Source organism: Callithrix jacchus, chromosome X, assembly GCF_049354715.1.
Source record: "Callithrix jacchus isolate 240 chromosome X, calJac240_pri, whole genome shotgun sequence".
NCBI classification, from domain to species: domain Eukaryota; kingdom Metazoa; phylum Chordata; class Mammalia; order Primates; family Cebidae; genus Callithrix; species Callithrix jacchus.
In genome coordinates this window covers 128,303,950-128,327,779 of record NC_133524.1, presented here as the reverse complement: position 1 = coordinate 128,327,779, position 23,830 = coordinate 128,303,950, and the positions used below count along the sequence as shown (strand labels likewise).

At 43.9% G+C, this 23,830-nt stretch overlaps 1 protein-coding gene and 1 long non-coding RNA gene across 8 annotated transcripts in view; one reads left to right on the top strand and one right to left on the bottom strand.

Annotated features, from left to right (window-relative positions):
• The window catches only part of HS6ST2 (heparan sulfate 6-O-sulfotransferase 2), a 320,588-nt gene that overhangs the window by 183,765 nt on the left and 112,993 nt on the right, over positions 1 to 23,830 (top strand). The gene's annotated exons all lie outside the window — the stretch shown is intronic.
• On the bottom strand, positions 1,593 to 22,582 carry LOC144581044 (uncharacterized). 2 transcript variants are annotated; one of them, XR_013531586.1, is made up of 3 exons: positions 21,510 to 22,582; positions 10,436 to 10,522; positions 1,593 to 2,991 (listed from the first exon to the last, which is right to left on the bottom strand). It is a non-coding gene; the product is annotated as an uncharacterized LOC144581044 (long non-coding RNA). The 2 variants fall into 2 exon arrangements; XR_013531587.1 differs by lacking the exon at positions 10,436 to 10,522.

The window sequence follows — 23,830 nt, the reverse complement described above, 5'->3', positions numbered from 1 at the left end:
AACTAGAAGTTCTTTTCACTCTGAGAGTTTGCAGACGGTGTTGCACCAAGAATTGATGTACTTTGCCTGTGGAGAGCTTTAATCTAGTGAATTGTGCTCGGACAGATAAAGGGTAATTTTGCTTCATTTTCTGTACCTTTCTGAAAGTTTTCAGGGTCAATTAGTCAGGTCTCTGCAGGCTTCTCAGCTCCAAAGCAGAGGCAAAAGTCTTTTTCCACTATTTATTCCTCACATAAGATGGAAGCTTCTTAGGCAAAAAGTGATTTTTTTTTAACCCATATCTTATCGCAGGAAACAATGCCCTCTTTTTAGTTAAACTGAATGACTACAAATCACATCACCCCTAATTGAGTAATTACAAGTCTTGTTAGTTACCAAGGTTTTATTGAGCCTTATTTTGGTTGCTTACATATGTTTTTGTTAAAAAAAAAAAAGCCTTTGGCTTGGGTCTCAAATTCCTTTTTCTTTCAGGCAAGCACACTTACAAGTAAGAGAAGTCCAGCCTAAAATGGTGAGTTCTGTGTGTTCAGGGCAGAGTGGAAAGGTAGGCATTTACTCACCCTGCCCCTTCCACTGAGCCAAAGTGCTGATTCTCTCCCATGACTGTGCCCTCTCTCTCTCCACACATGCTCATGCATATGCACACTTGCACATGTACACTTTCTCCTTGCTAAAACTTTTATTTTCCACTCTGAGTAGATACAATCCATTCTCACACTGCTACAAAGAAATAGCTGAGACTGGGTAATCTATAAAGGAAAGAGGTTTAATTGACTCACAGTTCTGAAGAGCTGGGGAGACCTCAGGAAATTTACAATTATGATGGAAGTGGAAGCAAACGTGTCCTTCTTCACATGGTGGCAGCAAGGAGAAGAATGTGAAAAATGGTAAAAGCCCCTTATAAAACCGTCAGGTCTTGTGAGAAGTCACTCACTATCACAGGGACAGCATGGGGGTAACCGCCTCCATGATTCAATTACCTCCCACCAGGTCCCTCCCATGACATATGGGGATTATGGGAACTGCAATTCAAGATGAGATTTGGATGGGGACACAGTAAGACCATGTCATCTACTTTCTCCCCAACCTCACCCCACATTACTGTTCTGGTGGCCAATGCTGCTGTCACGAATTCTGCGTTTTCTCATGTGTGCCATTTCAAGGAGCTTACCCCACTCACCTCAAAAACTGAGCTTTTATAGACACAGAAAACTCTCTTGCTCCTAAGCACACTGATTGTTCACTTACACATGCCATCAAGAGCATGTACTCGAATTAATAGCTGTGAGTTGGCGCCCTGTCTTTACTAATTAGCCATGTGACCTAGAACATACTACTTAACTTCTCTGAGCCTCTATTTCCTCAGTGAATCATAAATAGAACCTACCTCATAGGATTGTTATGTGGGGATTCAGTGAAATAGGGCATGTAATTTAGCACAGTGCCTGCCCCATATGATCAATAAATGTTTGCTATTATCACCAAGCATGGCGATCTTAGCTTGTTGTATTATGGTTGTTGTTGCTGTTGAAGATTTTCCATCTTCGAGGTCATGTTTCTTTGCTTCTCAGAACACAGAACAATTTTCTCCATTGCCAAATTAATTCCTTTTTTTATTGGGGTGAAATTCACATAACATAACATTCACTATTTAAAATTATACTAGTCAGTGGCATTTAGTTACACTCATAATGTGAAATTATCATCACTATCTAGTTCCAAAACATTTTCATCACCCAAAAGGAGACCCGTGTGCATTAAGAAATCACTCCCTATCACTCCCACCTACCAAATCATTTTTTTAAATGTTGGTTTCAGATTATATACCATTCCATAAATCCGAGAAGTTCAGGAAGGCTAGATTTTCAGTTTTTCCAAAAATCGATCAGAAACAGATTCCTAAATAAAAGAAGTATACTCTCACATTCTGGGACTGCCCTATCAGAGAGTGGAGTGAAAAATCAGAAGTGATATACTGTCATTCTGGCCAACATAGAAATTGCCCCTTGAATACTTATTGCCCATATTTCACATTATTTTCTTTGCCTGGTAGCTGAGAGAGAAAAGGAGCTTGAAACTTTCAGTAAGGGGAGGGAAAGATTTTCTAAACCCCCTGTAAACAAATGATGGAAAAGCCTAGGAAGAGGTTAGCAGGTCAGCCTCTTAGCATTTAATTTCCATCCTGCCACATTCCAAGGGAGGAATTTTAGTCTTCGTAGGCACCAGATAACCCTCAGGGGAAATGTGGCCCTTTGAAGTTCCTGGTTGTCTATTTCTGCAGCTGCCCATCTAGTCATACCACACAGGTTGGAGGGGCTCAGCTCTTCAGCACTCAAATACAGTGGAGCTGGCCACTTCTTTGCATGGGGATGGTTTATAGGCTTTCTATATCAGGCTGTGTGCAGACGAGACAGGCTTCATGAGTCAGCTGCAAAGGGGAAAGGAGGGAAACTCCAGTTGGCTTGATGCTCAAGTGAGAAGTTGGAAGAAGGACCAACAGTTAAGAGGACTCAGTGGTGAAAATGCTATGGGATTTGGCAAATGTATGTGAAGGCTTTTGTAGGTTAGCCAGTTTGCCAGTGGAACTGTGGGCCTGCCTGAGAAGGCTTCTGTTGCCCTTGGGAGCTGAAAGGAAGATCCTTTCTTTAGGCTCTGCAGGCTACTTGGCAGTCAATGTTGAGGCAGGTTTTCTGCTTATGTGGGGTCCAAAGCTTTGGTTAATGTCATCAAGAGCACGCTCTTCTTAGGAAACCATGACCCTGCCTTGGACAACTCTTCTGTAGCTTTTAAGACCAGAAAACTGAGTAGAGAAGACTAATGTAATTGGACAAACCTTGCTTTGATGGGTGGTGATTGGGACTCTCATATGAATTCTAGAAGGAAATATACTGAGTGTCTTGTAACTTGAATGTGCTTCCTTTGTTGGGTATTGCATTAAATCGCTGATCCTCACACTTTAGCCTGCAGCAGAATCACCTGGGCAGAAGGTGCCTGTTGAAAAAGATAAGAATATAAGACGTTTCACGCAGAAAAGGTGACCCTGAAGTAAGGCTTCTCGCTCATTTCTATTTATTCACAGTTCCTACTTTACTAAGAAAGTTTTAAATTATTGGCCTTTATCCGTGACTGAAAATACGTTAAGTAAAGTTGCAGTATGAGTTTTAACATTTAGAGTGTTAACTTCATCCACATCATTAAACTTGAAAAGTATTTTTGAAGACCCATCTTTGGGTTTTAATAAATAGAAATCTATGAAAGTTGTATGCTCAAGGGTATTTTGTTTGTCTCATGTATGTTCAAATTTGGAAAGAATGAATTTTGCCTCCTATTCATTCGGTAGGAGATTTAGTGTCTCCTTCTGAATTAGCCCTTTCTGTTCCTGGAGGAAAATATTTATGAAAAATCAGAGTGCATTCTGGAAACGGAATGATTTTTTTTTATTTTGCTGTGGTTAGATGGAGTCCTATAAATGAGCCCAAACACACTGGCTGAATTTCTCATACAAGGTAAATATCGCACGCAAAGAGGAATGACCCAAGTCTTATTTTGGCCCCGGCATGTGTTTGTCTAAAAAGATTTTTAGAAGTGTCACAAAACACTAAAGCAGTGCCTAAATCATCTCTTCCTAAATTTGGACCTTTGGTTAACTTTTTGCTTATGGGGGTGCGAGGGAGGTTGCACGTGGTGGGTGGGGGTGCAGAGAGGCGGGTGAAGAGAGAGAGCTGAGACAGAGAGAGAACACAAAATGCCATCCCCCCACCACCACACCCACTTGTAGCTCCCTCTTGTTTCTCTCCATTTTGCTCTTCAGGATGTCCCCACCCAACTCTGCATTCTCACCGCACCTACATATGAACCCAGCGTCTGCCCAGGTGCCACGAATCATACTACAACTTTGCTCCCTTACGGAGAGTGGCCTCAAGACGTTTCGGGAGGTGAGGAAGTGAGCCTCCCCAACTGCTTTCATGGCAGAATCCAGGGGCTTATCCACTGATTCCATGCTCGAGGCTTATTTCAGAAATCCTTTAGCAACTCTTCAGCTTTTCTACTTTGGGAAGTTCCTTTGGTAGTAACACATTTGAGGTGAGTTAAATGTCTTCCTCTCTCAGACTCTGCTTCCTTTGCCTAAGAGTGAGTTAAACAATTATTCCTAAATAGCCCCAGCTGTTAGGGTTTCCCAGAGGATGTTACTTGTGATGTTGATTGCTCCTAATGAGGCTGCTGGTTTTATCTGTAATAGACAATGTTAGATTACACATCTATGTCTTTACAGCACCTTTTGCCCCCAGGGCTTTACATTTTCTGAGATCATTCTTGAGAACCTTGGATCCAGTGGCATTTTTCTTCCTGTGGATTATATATATATATATCTATACACACACACATATACACATATATATCTTTCCTGTTCTCCCAGTGGGGTCAGCCTTGTTGTGCTCTGGGGTACTCTGTATTTAGGGAAATTACTCATAACTCTCGGGTTCTGAAAAGACACACACACACACACACAGCATGCACAGGGGAATGGGAGAGCAAGAATGTGTGAGAGGTAGCCACTTGAAGAGAGACAGGGAGAAAGAAAGATTAGGAGAAAGCTAAAGAAAGCAAGATCACAGTCAGGCATGAGAAGGAGACAGCAAGCCAGTGTTTTAGAGATAGAGAAGGATCCCAAGATGGATGGAGGGAGAAAGCTCATGCAGGAGCAAGAGCACATGTGGGAGTGCCAGCAACCTTCAAAAAAAAGTGCCAGTGAGAGCAAAGGGAATCTGCAGGGGCAGGAGCCCAGGCCAGCAAAAAGGAAAAAAAAAAAAAAAAAAAAAAAAAAAAAAAAAACCAAGAGAGTAGCGGACTAAGAAAGGGGGAAAGGAGGTGGGAGAGGGAGAGCGAGCCTTCCAGGACAAAGGAGTCAATGAGAGAGATCAGCATGTATTTGTGGGCTGATGAAGACAAAGTCCAAATGAGGAGCTGCTCTCCCCAACTTATTGAGTGGGTGGAAGAGGAAGAGAAGATGCTCAAGACATAGACTCAAGCTTTCCTGAATCCAAAATGGAATTTTGGGGACATATATGCTCAGGATCAATATCATCTTTAAAAACCCAGATTCCAATTGGAACCACAAATACACCTCCCCATCCTTCAGTATTATTTGAAATTTTAGAACAACTGTCATTATTCTACACTATGTAAAGGATGAGCATTTTGGAGTGTGTTTTTGTCAAACCACCTTCCCATCCACACACCTGTGTTAGACAGCTTACCTTTGTGGTTCCCAAACATCAGAACTAGATCATTATCATGACTTTGGAGGGCTGGCTGAGACCTGGAATTCTATGACTTTAACACATGGCTCCATTGGAAGATTCCAGTGTCCAGCAAGACACTGGCCTTAAGCTACACCCTTTTTCAGAAAGTAGTCACAGGTTCAGTTGGGCCGCTGACCTGAAGCCGGATTGCATTCCAACAAGGCCCAAACTAAAGAGGGTACCAAAAACATCAATAATCAACATTGGTAACATTTTAATTATATGATTTTTAAAAGAGATGTTTCTACCTATGTTGCCCAGGCTGGAGTGCAGTGTCTATTCATAGGTGTAATCATAGTGCACTAGAGCCAGGAACTCTTGAGCTCAAGTGATCCTCCTGCCTGAGCAGCAGTAATGATAGTTTTAAAAACTCAAAATTAATAAAGACAAATACAAAATGAATAAAGATCAAAATTTTAAATAAAGACAGTCTCCAACTCTTCCCTTGCACACCCCTGCCTCTCTTGACCCACGCTAGCACCATCCTTGGTTCCAATTAAACTTCATATACAAAATCTGGCAGCCATCCTGTGGGCCATATTTTCTTGACTTAAAAAAATTGCCTTAAATATTATTCATTCAAGTAGAATCCAAATCTTATTTTCTAATACTGTTTTTCAATAAATGCAACCAGGGCTCCTTGGAGAAATGGCAGATTCCAGGACTGAGGCAGAAAATACAGAAGATACTCCTGGAACATCTTATATTGCCAGAAAGTAAGGAAGTGCTGACAAATACACAAACAAAAACAAAAAGCAAAACATCACAGGAGCCAACTAAAAGAGCTACTAATGGCCAAAGGTATAAAAACTTGAGAAAATATATTAGTATTATTGTACTATAACTCAAAGTATAAAATAAACATCTAAGAGTCCATATTGATACAATTAAATGATTAAATAAATGGATGATATACAATCTTTTGTCCAGGATAATTACAAATAATTTGTGTAGATACTCTGCCCTCAAGGGGTTGGAATGTAACTCCTTACTCCTTAAGTATGAACTGCAAATAGTGACTTCCTTGTAAAAGAATATAGTATGGGCCAGGCATGGTGCTGCATGCCTGAAATCCCAGCACTTTGGGAGGTTGAGGCAGGAGGATTGGTTAAGAACAGAAGTTTGAGACCAGCCTGAGCAACACAGCGAGACTCCTTCTCTGCAAAAAATTAAAAAATTAGCAAGGCGTGGTGGCACTTGCCTGTGATCCCAGCTACTCTAGAGGCTGAGGTGGCAGAATCACTTGAGCCTGGAAGGTTGAGGCTGCAGTGAACTGTGATTGTGCCACAGCACTCCAGCCTGAGTGACAAAACAAGAGCCTGTCTCCAAAAACAAAACAAAACAAGAATAGTACAGTATGGAAAAAGAAAGAGGAGTAACCTTATCATGGATTAATACTGACAAATACTGCCTCAGCCAGGTGATCACTGTGAACATCACCAATCATAAATCATGATGATTGTATGTGTCTTTGGATATGAGGGGATGCAAATGGGACTTTACCTCTGTGGTCTTCTTCCCTATAATCCACAACCCCAGCCTACTGATGGGAAAAACATCAAAAAATTCCAATAGCTACAAAATAGCTGACCAGTACTCCTCAAAATTGTCAAGTCATCAAAATCCAGAACAGTCTGAGAAATTGTCACAGCCAAGAGGAGCTCAGGGAGATGTGAAAACTAAATGTAATGGGGGATCCTGCAACAGAAAAAAGTAAAAACTAAGGAAATCTAAATAAAGCATAGACTTTGGTTAATAACAAAATGATATTAGCTCATTAATTGTGACAAAGGTGTCTTTTTAATCTAAGAGATGTTAATGTGGGAAACTGGGTGTGGGGCTTATGGGAACTTATTGTACTATTTCACCTAATTTGAAAAGGTATGCTGATGACTGAATGTTTTGGTGCTCCCTTAAATTTTACATACCAGGTGAGCACCTTGCTTGCCTCACCTTCATCCTGGCCCTGCTGTCTGAATACAAAACGCATTTGTAGCACTAGGTTTCCTAGGAGATCCCTGTTGTATTAGTCTGTTCTCACACTGCTAATAAAGACATACCCGAGAGTGGGTAATTTATAAAGGAAAGAGCTTTAATGGACTCAGAGTTCCACCTGGCTGGGGAGGTCTCACAGTCAGGTGGAAGGTGAAGGAGAAGCAAAGTCACGTCTTACATGGTGGCAGGCAAGAGAGCTTGTGCAGGGGAACTCCCATTTAAAAGATCATCAGATGTCATGAGACTTACTACCATGAGAACAATATGGGGAAACCACCCCCATGAATCAGGTATCTCTACCTGCCCCACCCCTTGATATGTGGGGATTATTACAATTCAAGGTGAGATTTGGGTGGGGACACAGCCAAACCATATCACCTGTACACACTACATTATCTTCATTTGTATATAAATAAATCCATAGTATTATTTCCTCCACACCCTTCTCCTTAGCATAAGCTGAATTAAATTCCTTGGCAAGGAGTGGCTTTAAATGAAGCTTGGTGTGCACTTCCCAAAGTTGCAGTTGTACAAGCCCTGCGAAGAGAAGAGGCAGTGGTTGGAAGCCTAAGCCACAGAAACAGAGTGTAGTCCAAGAAAAGTCACCATGCTGTGCCAGAGCTTCTCCTGCAGCTGCTTTATTTCTGCCAACCAAAGCCATCCTTGTGAAGAGCATTGGCCCCTCTGCTGCCTGGGCCTGCCTCTCAGACAGAGCTCTGGAAGCCTGGACCTTTGTCCAAGAAAATGACAGGACTAAAGTGGGTTTCGTCTTTCCTGTTGCCCTCTTTCCTCCTTTCCCTCTTTTTACATCACTACCAATAAGAGAGGACAAGTGTTCAATTAAGATGTAATGTCATAGGCATGGACTTCTTTTCACCTTCTTCATCAGGGTGAAGAGGTTGCCAGTCTGGAGCAGAAAGCTGGGTAGAGACACTGCTTTCACTTTATTCCCTCAAGGGAAACCGCAACCTTGAAAGCACAACATTGAGCTAACTTGACTTGGTGGAAAGATGTGTTTTGCAAGGAATTGGAATCCGGGAGGAAGTGACTCAGATATGAACTCACAGAGTGTACCATCTCATTTCTGGTTAGCATTTCTTTAAGAGGATCCTTCAAAGCTAGGAAGTTTGTCTCATTGGAAGAAGTGGCTAAACCTGGTGTCAGTTCTTTTTTTTTGAGACAGAGTCTTGCATTCTGTCACCTAGGCTGGAATGCAGTGGAGCGATCTCAACTCACTGCAACCTCTGCCTCCCAGGCAAGTGATTCTCCTGCCTCAGCTACCCAAGTAGTTGGGACCACAGGTGTGTACCACCACACCTGGCTGATTTTTGTATTTTTAGTAGAGATGAGGTTTCACCATGTTCGCCAGGCTAGTCTGAAACTCCTGATGTCAGGCAATCTGCCAGCCTCAGCCTCCCAAAGTTCTGGGATTATAGGCATGAGCCCCCATGCCCAGCCTGGTGTCAGTTCTTTAACGGTTCTGCCACTTGGGAAATGCTGCTGAGTGAATGCCAGAGACTCCGTCCAGTTTCATGTATATGAGCATTGGCTCTGGCTTCAGAGGGACTTGGGTTTGGGTCCCAGAATTTCTTGTGTGACCTGGGCAAGTCGTGTAGCTCCCACAGAGCCTTGGTGTCTTTATCTATAAAATGAGGATGCTGGTATAGTTGCTGTGACTAAAGGTGCCTACTAGGTGATAGCTCTCATCATTGAAACTCTGCAGCTTGGGACTGGGGTAGGGACACTTCCACTAGACTAAGACCCAGTAATGACTCTGGAGACATGTTGCAGGAGGCCTGCCAGCTTTGCTGGAGTGTGGCCTTCATGCTGCTTAATATGTGGGAAGTGGCTCAGGAACAATAGCTTGCTTTTGGGAGAATCCTGGAAGCGACAGGGTGAAAAATGATGGTTTTCCAAGGTGGTATCCCATAGGACTGAGGTTTCTTGTCCTTCCTTTTCCTTGCTAACAGGAAGGAGGGGAGGTCTTTGGTCAAGAAAGTGTTTCCAGAAGAAAGTGGCTCAGAGACTTGCTCCTCCTTCCTCCTCTGTCCATAAATTCTTTGCACTTGGAATGTGTGATGACCCCTGCCTGGGCTTTGCACTCAGCTCCCTGGGAGCCAGGAGCAGCCCTGAGAATGGGCAGCCTCCTGCATCTGCCTTCCCAGGTGCAGTCCTGAGAATGTGCTGATGGAGTTTAGTTTTAATGACAATCATAACTCCAGAGGCCTGCTCTTTACTGTTTTTGATTGTGCAGCTGAAGACTAGATGACCTCATTGAAAAGTGGGAGATAGAAGCAGCTGTTGCCACAGGAAATAAGCCCCCCCCCGCCTCAGGAGACACAGTGCTTCTAAGAGTTCTTTGGGGGTGGGGGTGGATGCAGAATGGCAGCTGTCCTCTACCCAGATCTTTCTTTGTGTACCCAGAGGTTGGGCTGAGCTGTGGGTGACTAGACTGTGGATTAAGAAACCATGAAGAGCGTTTCCAAAACAAATTCTTGGCCTGTGAAATCTCCATTTAGCTTGTTCTACCAGGACCCATGTGTCTATGACTTGCCTTCTTTCTTTTATTGGATTAGAGTCCATGCCCTGCACCTCATCCTCTGGTCAAGACACCCTACTGTCGCATCAGAGCTGGTTTGCCATGCTGTCAAAGATCTGAGTAGCAACAGATCATGCAGCCTGGTGTTTGTGGCTTATTACATACTCCCCACCTTCACTGAATAAAAAGTCAAGAGAGATGTACTAAGCTTCCAAGCACAGGGGCGAATACTGGAGCCGAAGCCTTGGTGTGCTAATGGTGTAATTTGAGGTCCCAGCTGCAGGCTAGAGGTGGTAGGGATTTAGAGACAGAGGAATTTCCTGAGTATTTGTTAAGTTGCAGTATCTTGAGAGCGCCTTTATCTTCTGTAGACAACATTATGCCCGTTTGGGGAACTACACACATATATATCCAAGTGAATCTACCCAGTTCCCGTACCCTTGACCCATCACACCACAGAATAAAGTACTGGAGCCAAAGAAACCCCAAACAGATGTCTGTAGATAAAAACAGAGCTAGCAGCACTACTGAACAGCCTGCATATTGTAGTTTTAAAAGGAAATTGTTGTGGCTTTTGGTTCACTTGCTCAGTCCTTACCCCGTTTCCTGTTGGTGTGATACTGACCAGCAAAGTCGCCTTTGCAGTTTCCTTGGATCTTTTTTTCTTGATGGGCATCTTTCACTTCTAAGAAAACAAAACAAAAATTTCCTCCAGAAATTCAAGTCAGTCAACATTTAGTGAGAACCTACCAGGTTCATGGTCTTGTACCAGGCATTGCAATTGGAGGAGAGCGTTACAAGTATACATGCCCAGACTTCACCGTGTCCAGTCTGGAGAGAAGGCTGGATCTGGCCCCACAGATTGTGGTAGGAGATTGGCTGGGGATGAGGCTCTTGGCTCTTGGTGTTTCGCAGGAAACTTCAAGAAGGAAGCTGGGGAGTGTGGCCTCCTAGGCCCCCTACCCTGGTTAATTTGCTTTGTTTCTGAAACACACTGACCAGTAGCTAAATGGGCCTAGCTCATGTTCAGGGCTGCGTGCTGAAACTTCATTAGCTCTTTTCAAAGCCCTTTTCCTATTGGTATAGAGGTTCCTCTTAACACTGCCAGCTTCCTTGAAAGGTTTGTCAGCTGCTCCTGATAGAATCACTTCAAATTAAAATGCTTCATTCCAGGGGAGATTTTATTTACAACCAAGCAACTGTAACTAGTAGCGCTCCCCGCACCAGGCTGCAGTGACTGTAGATCTTTGAAACTGCTGAATGACTCTGCCAAGGGTTCCACTTTACTTTTATGCAACTGCATCACTCAATTCAAAATAAATGCATCCAGACTCCCTTGTCCTCTCCCAACCCTCACACACTATGCCATTCCCCATAAGCATGTAGCCCACGGCTCAGGGTTGTCAGTCACTTAGCCAGCTGTCCGTTGCCTGACAGAGATACATCAAGTTGGTTCACCTGAACTGAGTGATCGAGCTTGATTGCCAAACATCTGGTGAGTTTAGTTAAGGGGATGGTGATTTCTAGAGCAGTCTAACATGGCCGAATATGTACCTCCCCAAGCCCACAAAACAAGTGTGTCTGTGGGACCACATTTGATTTGTATAGTTACAGAATTTTATGGCTAAGGAGAACTGCTTTCCAACTTCACTGCTGAAGGTTGCATTTACCCCTTCAATTTCAGGCTCTGAAAACTTTTATGGGCTGAGCTCAAGGCTAAGTGTTCCAATGTTAGCTGAAGCCCCTGTCCTCAAGAAGCTCACAGTCTCTCAGAGGTGAAAGGCGGTCACCACTTAGCTCTAATGTAATGTAATAAGTGCCATGGCAGCGGCAAGAACAAAGTGTGCCGTGAGAATCCAAAGGAAGGATGGATTACTCTGCCTGCGAGGGGAGAGGGTCAGGAAAGGCTGCTCAGAGGAGGTGATATTTGAGCTGGGTCAGGTGGGAAAGCTATTCCAAGCAGAGAGAACTGTGTAAGCAAAGGCATGCATGCATTTGCCATATTTGGGGAATCTCGGTTTAGAGATGAGAAGCCTCCCGTGGGCACCAGTTTTCCAGAGAATAAATGAAATCAAGCACATCTGAGGCTGGGAGCAGTGGCTCATGCCTGTAACCCCAGCACTTTGGGAGGCCTGCCTATGTTATATGCCTTTGGGAGATAGATTGCTTGAGCCTAGGAGTTCAAGACCAGCCTGGGTAACATTGCAAAACCCTGTCCCTACAAATAATAGTAATAATAATAATAAAGCAGCTGGATGTGGTGGCACACACCAGTGGTCCTAGCACTTGGGCAGCTGAGGTAGGAGGATTGCTTGAGCCCAGGAGGTCAAGGCTGCAGCGAGCCATGATCGCACCACTGCATTCCAGCCTGGGTGACAGAGTGAGGACCTATCTCAAAAAAAAAAAAAAAAAAAAAAGGTCATATGGCTGTAGAAAGGTTTTTCCTAAGCATGATCAATGCATTAGGACTCAGCTCCATCCTGGTCAGCATTTGTAGATGGCCAAGTTTGTGTCATTGTGGATGGCTCCTCCTTGGGCACCAAAGGTTGGTATGTAGCCACCTTCCCTTAAACGGTGGCAACAGTGGTGGCAGCCAAGGCCAGCCGCTTTGCAGGAGAGAGGAGTTAAATGTGAGAAGATTTATTTTGGTCCTATTACCAGCGGTCCTTTTCTGAGTGAGGCTTAACAAGAGGCAAATGTCTAACGAACTCCTGAGTATCACCAAAGTGTTCAGGGTAGGCTTGAAAAGCCAAAGAAGATGAAAAGAAAGAAAGAAATCAAAGGATCCTTCAAAAGAAAAGAAATAGACAGTAATGGCTATAGGATTTGGGATCGCTTTTTCCCTGATTGGCAGGTTGGAATTGCAGCTTAGCTCTGTTGAAGGGTAGTTCCCCTGTAATGCTATTATTGATACTAGACTCTCTGTTCCCACAGAGAGAGCTATGTTGGGGAAGAAAGAAAATATTTGATGTCTGATTCATGAACACGCTGACTGGCCCATGCATTGTGGCAGAGAAGCAACAGCTTTATTTTGAAAAATGTCAACCTTTAAAAAAAAAATCAAAGAAAATAGTGTAGGGTTTTTGTCACTCGTGTCATGCCTTTCACATGGCTTTGTTTTCCAAACCTGGCCAGCCTATAATTTCCTTCCCATAGTGGGGATGAGACTGTCAGCCTCCCATCTAGAGAGTGTGGAGCCCCAAGATGCAGCATCCTATGGTGGTCCCAACATCTGCAAATAGATGAGACAGCGGACGCCTCTCTGGCTGGACTTTTGTTTTTTGCCTGTCTAACCTCGGGCAAGCAAAAGGTCTGAGGGAATTAGGGCTGAAGGGGCCTTGGAGAACACCGAGCTGAACCTCCCTCCCCTTGTACAAATGGGAAAACTGAGACCCACAAAGAGGAAGGCACTTGATTATGGTCACACAGCTATGGAGATAGAGCCAAGATTTGAACTCAGGGTTCTTCTAGTCTTTGCACCAACCGTGGGCTGTAGTCTCTCTCAGCAAACCCAAACAGCAGATTAGTCTCCCGGAGAGGCAGGTGCATACTTTAATTGCTGCCAATAGGGAAAGGTACGGAAAACAGGGACAGGCCTACTTGATACTCTCCTCCCCTAGGTAAACAGCCTTGTCTATTTCTAGTTGCATTTCCCTACCAGGGAGCTTGCCTATGTCATATGCCTTGTAAGTAGAGAATCAATGAAGTTCCTCAGTTACAGAGGAGATTCAGGTGGACAAAGACCTGTTAGAGACCTAAACCCCATTGTGGTACAGGTTTTGACTTCAAACCATCATACTGAGGCACCTTTCCTGATTTCCATGACTGAGTTGCACAACTCCTCCTCACCTGAGCCTGTATCACACTGTCTGTTATGGTTGACTCATCTGTCTCCCTCTCTGGGCTTTGAACTTCGTGAGGACAGGGACCTTGTCTTCTCCATGTCCCGAGTGGATAGCACAGGGTCTAGTCTGAGGTAGACAATCTGTGTCATTTAAATGACCAAGGACTCAGATTCCCATGGTAACAGAAGTCTGACTCTTGTTTCCTCGGTGAATTAAAAAAACCAACCACTGCAGGTAGGGAACTGGGAAACCCAATTGAGTTGTTTGTTATTCATTCGGTAGGATACTTTCTGGGACTCTGTGAGCTCACATTCTGAAGAGCCCTGCTTTTTGGGGGTATGTCTGCCATGGACCCACCCGTACAGTTCCTGGTAGGTCCGTGGGATTGTTTTGCTTGGATGTCTGTGACTGTAGACTTCAGAAACAGGATACAGGTTGTTCAATAGATTTCAGTTATACGGAAAGGCCATGTCCGACTTATGTTGTCCTTTACCTAAACATAGGAGGGAGGCGTCTTCCTAGACAGAGGGAGTGAGGTAGGGGATGTCTGATTATGAGGAGGCCAGAGCATCAGGTCACAATGTTTCCTTTCATCTAAATGTATTAGGTTGGTGCAAACCTAATTGTGGTTTCTGTCCTTACATTTAATGGCAAAAACTTCCATAACTTTTGCACGAACCTACAGCGTGGTTTGGGTTCTCTGGCCTTGGAGTGAGCCCTACAGGTTTACATTCAAAGGTATTCCCATTCCTAAAAGCCGCATACTGTAGGATCCTGTGTCATTGGAGACAGTATCTTTACTTAGATTCATTTGCTCCGGGAAAATGAGTAAAACATCTGTTTCTTTGCGTTGTAGCCAAGGCTGTTGTAGGAACGGTTGTCTGTCATTCTCAATACTAACTGCACATTCAAAGCTTTTTATATAAAGTTGAAAATTCACCTAAGATTTTAAGTAAGAAAAAACCAGAAACTGATACCAGAGGTAATAAGAAAAACAATTGTTGCTCAGGTCCTATCATACCAGTTGCATCAGAATCTCATGGGTCAGCCTTGGAAACACTCTCTAGATGTTTTTTAATGTGCAGCCAGAATTGAGAACCATTGGTCTAAGTAGAAGGTGATAATGTGTTCTCTCCTTGTTCTCACTTACTTTCTAAGGGATTCTAAAAGCCAGTGACCCTTAAACCAGAAGTCTCAGGATTTCCCCTAACTCTGTGAAGGTTTAAGACACAATAGATTTTGAGAGAGAGATACTCATTCTGCTTTCACCTAGAGCTTTGCTTCAGTCTAAATTGTATCTGGGTCCACATCAAGCACATGGTTAAGGGTACGAAGTATTTGGGGAAGGCAATTCTTTTCCCACCACGCTTTGTAAAACCCCAGACACTCATAATTTTCACTTTGACTTCATTGCTTGGGCAGAGCATCTGGTCCTTTCTCACAGATTACAGAATTTCAGGTCTTAAAAAAAAAACTATCGGGGTTGGGTGCAGTGGCTCACGCCTGTAATTCTGACACTTTGAGAGGCTGAGGCAGGCAGATCCCTTGAGGTCCAGAGTTCCAGACTAGCCTGGCCAATATGGTGATACCCCATTTCCACCAAAAATATAAAAATTAGATGGGCATGGTGATGTGATCTTGTAGTCCCAGCTATTTAGGAGACTGTGGCAGGAAGATAGTTTGAACCTGGGAGGTGCAGGTTGCAGTGAGCCGAGATTGCCCCACTGCCTTCCAGCCTGGGTGACAGAGTGAGACCCTGTCTCAAAAACAAACCAACGAACAAAACAAAACAAAAAACCCGAAAAACCTGTTGGATACTTTGCTCAGTACCTGGGTGATAGGATCATTCTTACCCCAAACCTCAGCAACTATACAATATACCCAGCTAACAAACCTGCACATCTACCCCCTGAATCTAAACTAAAAGTTGAAAAAAACCCCAAAAACAAAGCATAAAAAGGTTACTTCCAAAGTACATTCATAATAGTACAGCCAGAGAAGTTTTAAGTAATTTTACTGTGTGAGAGAGAATGTTTAGTGCCGGGCTTCCATTCGTTCATTTTCTTTGGTCTGAATGTGTAGTGGGCACATGGTGGAAGCAGATCTTTGACTTTGGGGCTTTTGAGGTTTGAGGCTTACAGAGAGAGCCCTCAGTAGGAGGAGGGGTGTGTTTACATAACCCTGAGGCAGCCTGTCAATGTATTCTGTGCAGCCAAACAGATCAATAGAGTGAAAAAAACAATTCAGCTGAGGGGACTGATAGGCTGATAGGTTATCTGACTGACTGGGCTGGTGGAGCCACTCAAGAAGGAACCACGTGCTGTAACTCCCAAATGCTATAACTTGGGAGGCCAGATAACCAACTGATGCCAAAAGCATCTGCTTAGCAATCACTAGAGCCCAGTTGACACAAGCCATTGGAACCAAATTTGAGTGAAAAAAGTATCAAGTGCACTGGGGTACCATGACAATGGGTAAATCTCCCTCATCATATTGTAGTCCTTCAACTCTCAGAGGCCATGTACCTTATTACCTCCAAATTTCTTCTTAAGGAAAGACAGAAGAGAGCATACCTCTGGAGTGACTCTAAAGCTTCTCAGCTGTGGAGTTGAGCAAGTGACTTATCTTTTCTGAGCCTCAGTTGCTTCCTCTAGCCATAGGAGTAAATATATTATGTATTTCATAGGGTTGTTGGGAGAGTTCAATGAGGTTAGAAATAGAAAATGCTTAGAAAAATGCTTGATGCATATACATAGGAAGCATCTAATAAATGGTAGCATTGATGATTCTTATCAAAAATAATGCTGCAGGCAATGCACGGTGGCTCATGCACTTTGGGAGGCCAAGGCAGGAGATCACTCGAGGCCAGGAGTTCGAGATCAGCCTGGGCAACATGGCAAGACTCGTTTCTCCCGACTCCCCACACACAGACAAAATGAGCCAAGCATGGCAGCACACCTTTGCTCAGTATCTGGGTGTCACAGCTACTCAGGAGGGTGAGGTGAGAGAATCCTTTAAGCCCAGGAGGTTGAGGCTTCATTAAGCCATGTTCACACTATTGCATTCCATCCTGGGCAACAGAGTGAGACCTTGTCTCAAAAAAAAAAAAAATGCTGCCATGGATGCAGTGGGTAGGACACAGACTTTGGTGTCAGATGGTCTGGGTTTGAATTCTGGCTCTACCACTTCCTAGATGGGTGCCTAGGGCAAGTCAGTTTAAAATCTCTTGGTAGGTCCCACATCCCTCACCCTCTCTCATAGCTGAAGGGTGAGGTGATGTAAGCCTTTAGCAATGGGGTTGGCATGTAAGTGGTCAGTAAATGCTGGTTTTTATGATTATCAATCCATCAACATCATGATAGTTACTGGGAAATCGTCCTAGTTCTTCAGCCACTCCTAGTAGGATGCATTTTCCTTATTGCTTGTCATTCCAGTCCTTGTGTGTGTGTGTGCACACGTGTGCGTGCGTGTGTGTGTGTGTGTGTGTGTGTGTGTTTTGGTTTGCCATTTACTCCCACGTGGAGTGTGGGATACAAAATGAACCCTAGATCCACGCCCTGGGTCCTACCCTTGTCATGACGCTGCCCCACTCATTCCTCTCTTTGCTGTTGCAGAGCTTCTGGTCAATGAAAGCCCCAAGGTCCTATTGTAAGGACTGCTGTGAAACCAGGTCTCCACCAGCTTCTACTTAATTGATATTCTAAAACTTCGGACTGCAGCTTGACCTTTATCCTTGTCAAATACCACTTGGGTTTTGGCCCGTGACTCCAGCCAGTCACTGGCTCTTTGTGTCCCGCTTTCTTGATTATTTTGGTTGTGTTTTTAAATTAGGAGTTGTGTGTTGCAGAGGCACGCGATGGTGCTTAATCATGCCACCATCTCCCCCATTGCTCTTTGTGGTTTTGTGACTCTTGAGTTGACATGTGTGCTTCTCACTTAGCCTTCCTGAAAGCCCTACCTGTTGCACCTATACTTTCAGACATACACTGCTGGTCATCTGGAGGCATTTACCTGAAATGTTACCACGGTGCCTAGACAGGACTCTCTAAGGCTTACGTTGCACTACTAAATCCTTAAGTATTGAGGAATGTGAGAAATGTGTATGATTTTAAGTGTTTGTCTGAACTTCATAAATTAGAGAAATTATGTAGTGACACAGAAAGCCAGATGTCCACATGTGACTTGCAGATTATCCACGTAATTGTTTCCTTAAATCAGTGCATATGAAAGTAAGAGCCAGATTTTGAATGGACAGAAACACACACAAAAAATGATGTACCTGTTGTTGGGAGGATTTGGCTGTTTACAATAAGGCTAGATGAGGATACACAACAGTGGTCCACCCCCATTTGGGGAAATCTTTGTTTGGCCTTTATGCAATGGGCTTGCTAATGGACTAGCCATGTGGTATACTGTCTAGGGGTAGGATACACAGAGGGAGGAGCCCTTGTTGATGGTCTTGGGGCCTGGAACCCATTTCCTGCTAGGCAGCTGACTCATTCTGTGACTTGGGCAAGCAAGCCATTGCCCATCTCTGTGTCTCAGTTTCCAGAGGGTGTTGGATCAGAAGGTTTCTTCCAGATTTGACCTTTGACTATTTTAGTGACTTCAAGAGAAACAGCTGAATGCAGGTGCAAAGGTCTATCTTGCACCTTTAAAAAGAACCAAAGCCACATTGTAGGCAAGTGACCCCCCAGTTTGAAATAGCAGATTCCATCTTTGGATTGTGTCCTGCTGCCTACTCTTTCTCAGATCTGCCTGGTTCCACACACTGGCTGACCGTACAAGACCTTTTCATCTCAGCACTAGATGTGCAGGTCTTTTTTCTTGATTGTGCTCTCTGGATACTGGGAAAAATTTTTTACAATAGTGTTACTACTGCCATGAATAGCACCTACTGATGACTGCCTGTGTCTTGTGTGTCAGGCAGTGTGCTGTATGCTTTGTGTACATTCTCTCTTCTGATCTTTATAAATCCTATGGAGTAGGCATTGTTATTAATCCCTTTTACAGATAGAGAGGAGGGATGACTCACGGAACGTGACATACAGCTAGTAAGTTTCAGGCTTTGTACTGCCAGATCCCAGGGTCTTAATGACTATTATAAAAATGCTTTTTGCATCTCTGGGTGGAACTTGGATGTATTAACAATAACAAGTGGTAGCGTCTATTATATGCCGTGAGGTAGGTGCTATTACCCTCCATTTTACACCAAGGCTCAGAGAGATGTGGTAACTTGCCCAGGACTGTGTAACTACAAGCATCCAAGCTGAGATGAATCTGAGGCTAATTGTCTTCAAACCCATGCTGTTAGCCAGGCATGATGGCTCATGCCTGTAATCCCAGCACTTTGGAAGACTGAGGTGGGTGGATCACTTGAGGTCAGGAGTTCGAGACCAGCCTGACCAAGATGGTGAATTCCCATCTCTACTAAAAATACACAAATTAGCCAGGCCTGTTGGCGTGCATCTGTGGCCTCAGCTACTCGGGATGCTGAGGCAGGAGAATTGCTTGAACCTGGGAGGCAGAGGCTGCAGTGAGCTGAGAGCATATCACTGCACTCCAGTCTGCGCAACAGAGCAACACTCTGTCTCAGAAACAACTGGAAAAAAACAAAACAAAACCGTGCTGTTTCTTCTATACCACACTGCCTTTAGGGCTAGAACCAATCTTAAAGAGGCTTGTGGGGTTTTTTTCTATTCTCTGCTCCCAGGAACTTTGGCACTGATTTTCTGAATGGTCTTGCCGGCACAGCTGGCCAGACGTGGGTAATTCAGGGTTCCCACAGTGCAAGAGCAGCATCCATCCCACTCCATCTCCCAGAAGCATGCAGTACTTACTGACAATTGTATGCCCAAAGTAGGTAATTTTGCTTTTTCAAGCACAAAAAGGTAAATCAAATTATAACCAATATAGAGCAGAGGAAAAGAAACAAATGAAGTAGGAAGAAATGCATCCCCCCCTTTTCTGGCTCTCTGTAGCCATTGTCGGTGTCATTGCCTGTAATATATACTCCTTGCTTTTCAGTTCCTTACACATCAGTAATTCATGTTTCCAGCGGTGTCTAAAGGCCACCTGTATTCAACTGTTAGCTGCCTTGAATGTGTCTATCAGTTTCAGCAGCTGCTTCCTCAGTTTCCCTAGTCTTGGCAGATAGGAGCCTTTTGCCTAACCAATAGAGGATTGCCATCCAGTGGTACAATTGGGAACTGCATAGCTGAAAAAAAAGTCTTGAATTTTTTTTCCCCTTTCCAAAGGCAAACACCAACCATTCCTCAATCCTACTTAAGGGATTAACTACGCCCTTTCTTCTCTTTTTTCTTAGTCTTTTGTCAGCTTTTGCTGCTCATTAGCTCTTATACAAGAAGCTAGCAGGAGAAGTAAACGCCGGCAAATACAAATCACTGCCGGTTTTCACCATCCCCACACTCCCCGCTATTGTGAGTGGTTTGCTGGGAGAGAAGCTCTAGGAGCTTCTGATGGGGTTCGGCTCATTCAGAAAACCCTGTTCTCCTTTGGTATTGATGGCTGAGAACTCTGATTACATCTGCAGAGCAGTGTGAATAGCGGGTCCTAAAAGGGGCTGATACAAAGGACAATTCACAGCAGATTAGGTACAAATAGGTAATAAACAAAAGGCAAAAAATCAACTTCACTTGTAATCAATGAACTGTAAATTCAAACTAACAAGAGAAATTATTTTGCATACAAAATTGGCTGAGAAATGTTAAAATCAAAATTCCCAGGTTTAACAAAGATTTTGTGAAATGGTTGTTTTTCTACACTGCTGGTGGGAGTCATAAATTACTCACCCTTTATGGAGAACATGTCGACAGTGTAATCAAGAGAATTAAAAATGTTTATGCACTTTGACCCCATAGGTTTGCTACTAGATTTCACCTAAAGAAATCATCAGGCACTACTGTTTATGTCTACAAATCTTAACTTTCCCTATTGCCTGTAATAGAAAAAAAAACAAGACTCTGAATCTCTAAAAAGTGTTTCTTAAATTAAGGCATAATCATAGACTAGAATATTGCATAGCAATTTATCCAATATCAAGTTCTTAGCGAATATTTAAGGATCTAAAGTTTTAGGAAAATGCTTATTGCATAATATTTGTAAAAAATCCTCTCAGTATACAAAACTAATTGTATCTCCTCTTTATAAAAATATACCTCTTTTTTTTTTTTTAGATGGAGTCTCAGAGTCACTCAGCCTGGAGTGCAGTGATATGAATTCCGCTCACTGCAACCTCTGCCTTCTGGGTTCAAGCAATTATCATGCCTCAGCCTCCTGAGTAGTTGGGATTATGGGTACCCCCATGCCTGGCTAATTTTTGTGTTTTTAGTAGAGACGGGTTTAGGCATGTTGGCCAGGCTGGTCTCAATCTCCTGATCTCAAGTGATCCAACGTCCAAAGTGCTGGAATTACAGGCATAAACCACAATTGATAGAATAAAAAACGAGGCTAAGGGTTCGATATTGTAGCTTAAGCAGTCACTACTAAGAAAATGATTAAAAGCCTGTACATTTTGGACTCATGGAGTTAGCGCTTAAAAAGACCTTGGAGTGCATCTAGTGTCAGCCCTACCAATGCCACTGAAATCCCCTCAGTGTCTTCCCAACACACTGGTTCAGGCAGTCTCTCTTTAAATACTGTGGTTAAGGAACTTGCTCACCGCCTCTGGCGACAGCTTCTTCGAAGTATAATGATAGTGATAATCCCATCCCTGGTGCACGTCTAGTGAGTTATAGTCTGTGAAGCTTCTAAAGGCACCTTTTCCTCTCATGAACCCTGGTAGGCAGAGAGAACAAGTACACTTACCTGCATTTTCCAGATGAGGATCCTGAGCTGAAGTGACTCCCAGTGGTGAAGTGACATGCATAGCTGGTCGGTAGTGAAGGTAAGACTGCAGTCCAGGTTTCCTGACTCCCAGTCTGAGGCTTGTTCCAGCCCTCCACAACATCCAGGGTCTAGTTTCATTCAAGTAGCTCTTTTGACAGAGCTTATGTTCGTCTTGCTATAGCTGGAACCCCTTCCATGATGCCTCATACATCGTCTCTTGGGCCTTGAAAGGTGTGCTTGGATGTGGGGCCACATGCTAGCTGAGGTCCAGAGTATAACGAACGTGAAAGGAGCAGAGGGAGAATGAAGAAATCAACGAGTCCCCCTTGTTGCAAATTCTAGCAGTCTCCACTCAGGAACCTGCAACTATATTTATGAAATGTTGTTTTCATAAACTGCTGGTTGTTCAATAAGGCATAAAATAGCCAGTATAAGATAGTTATTTGCTCCACAAGATCGTTTTTGCAACATAGCTTCAGTGTCGTAGCAGTTACTGTATTTTGTTTAGTTTCCTAAGAGATGTGACACAGTAGATTAACTGTTGATATCAAAATGCAGAAGTTCCCTTAGAGCTGTCAGCAGCCTTGCTCCATTCTTTTCCCACAGCCCTGCATCCTGCCTTGGGAAAGCATTTGTACATTTTCACTGCAAGGTCCAGTCAACGACCCATTCAGATTTGTCAATGTCATGGGAAAGCAACAGGCAGGAAGGCAACTTTCTTTGACCTTGGGATGCTATCTGTCAGTTAGCAGAGGAAACAAATGCAATCCATTCCTGGTTATCCGTGTACAGGGATGGTCTCCGTTCTATCCCAGGGACTACGAAGAAGGGCAAGGAAGTTTTCCTTCTTGCAGAGGTGGCAAGAGAAACACATAAGAAATGAAGAACAAGTCAGAAAAGACAGGATCGGCTGACTCCTCCAAGTGCAGTGAGAGTTCTAAGAGGGAGGTGACTCACCGAGGGCCACCGGTTCAGGTCAGGACTAGGTCAGAAACCTGCTCTGGCCTAGACCCAAGGGTTGGCAAAGAACAGAAACAGCTCAGTGGGTTTGAGAACAGGATGGGCACTGGCCGAGGGAGCCAATGCCGTGAGGTCCTGATCAAACCCTGCTGGCGTGTTGCCTGGTGCAGAAGCGCCTACTTCCAGGAACTCAGTCTCAGAACTCAGCAGGAGGTCATGCTAGCCTTCCCATGCTTAATCTGCCAGCTGCTGCAGCGGGCACTTGCCTGCCCTGGCTTTGGAGCCTTCACTCTTGCCCTAGTGGGGGCAGGGTATGTTCTAGCCAGAGAAATGCCAAACAGCTGTGCTTGCCCTTTCCGCTGGTTTGACTGTTTTCCCAGAATGGACCTGAGAAATTCAGTGAAATTATTCAAAGAAACAGTTAGTTGATTACATTAGAAAGTTAGTCAAACTGGTATTTAAGCTGAATTTATTCTGGCAGATGGGCTTGCAGGGCTAGACTCATGCCATAGTTCCTGACCATCTCTCCCCACTGTGTTGCTAAAGGTGGGAGGAACTGGAAGATAAAGGGAGGGCCCCAGTGGGAATGAATGGAGATACAAAAGCTTTGTGGGTGTTTGCTTCCATCTAACTGCTAACTATTGTCCTACTCCCCCATTAGCCCAACCCTGCCCAGTAAGTTCTCATGACAGCAGTGCATGTCCCTTCCCAAGAGCACCAGAAACTGTTGTCTAGCAGATGTTAGGATGTGTAAGGGGCCAAGTGAGTTACCAGGAAGGGACTCTTGGGTCCATACATGGATATGAAGACTAGGTTTGGAGCCATTTTTCACTATGTTCTTCGGTTTGTCCAGGTTCCCAAAGCCCAGGTTATTCTCAATCCAAGATTTTTTGCTCGACTCCCCACAGGGTCGAGCTATGTGATCTACATCAAGTCGTACCTCCCTTCTGAGCCTCAGGGTCTCCATCTGTAAAATGAGAGAGAAGTTGGATAAGCTTAGTGGTACCTTACAGCTCAAGTATTCATTCTGTGAATTCATATTTGCCTTCTTTTAGTCCAAACTGAAATTGCCTTTATGGGATGCCCCAAGTGTCTTGGTCCTACCAATATTCTTATAAACTCAATTCTTTTCTATCTTTTTAATTCCCCACCAATGTGGACATATGGGTCCACTTTGTTCCTTTCATAAAGCAAATGGTCTGCATTGAGGTTTCTTTTCAAGAGGAGCAAGGATGAATGTGGTATTTGTGTAAGTTACCCAGGCCCATCACCTGATACCACCCTTTCATCTTAGGTGTGTTTGATCATCCATTCATATATATATTTATTCCTTCTCTTAT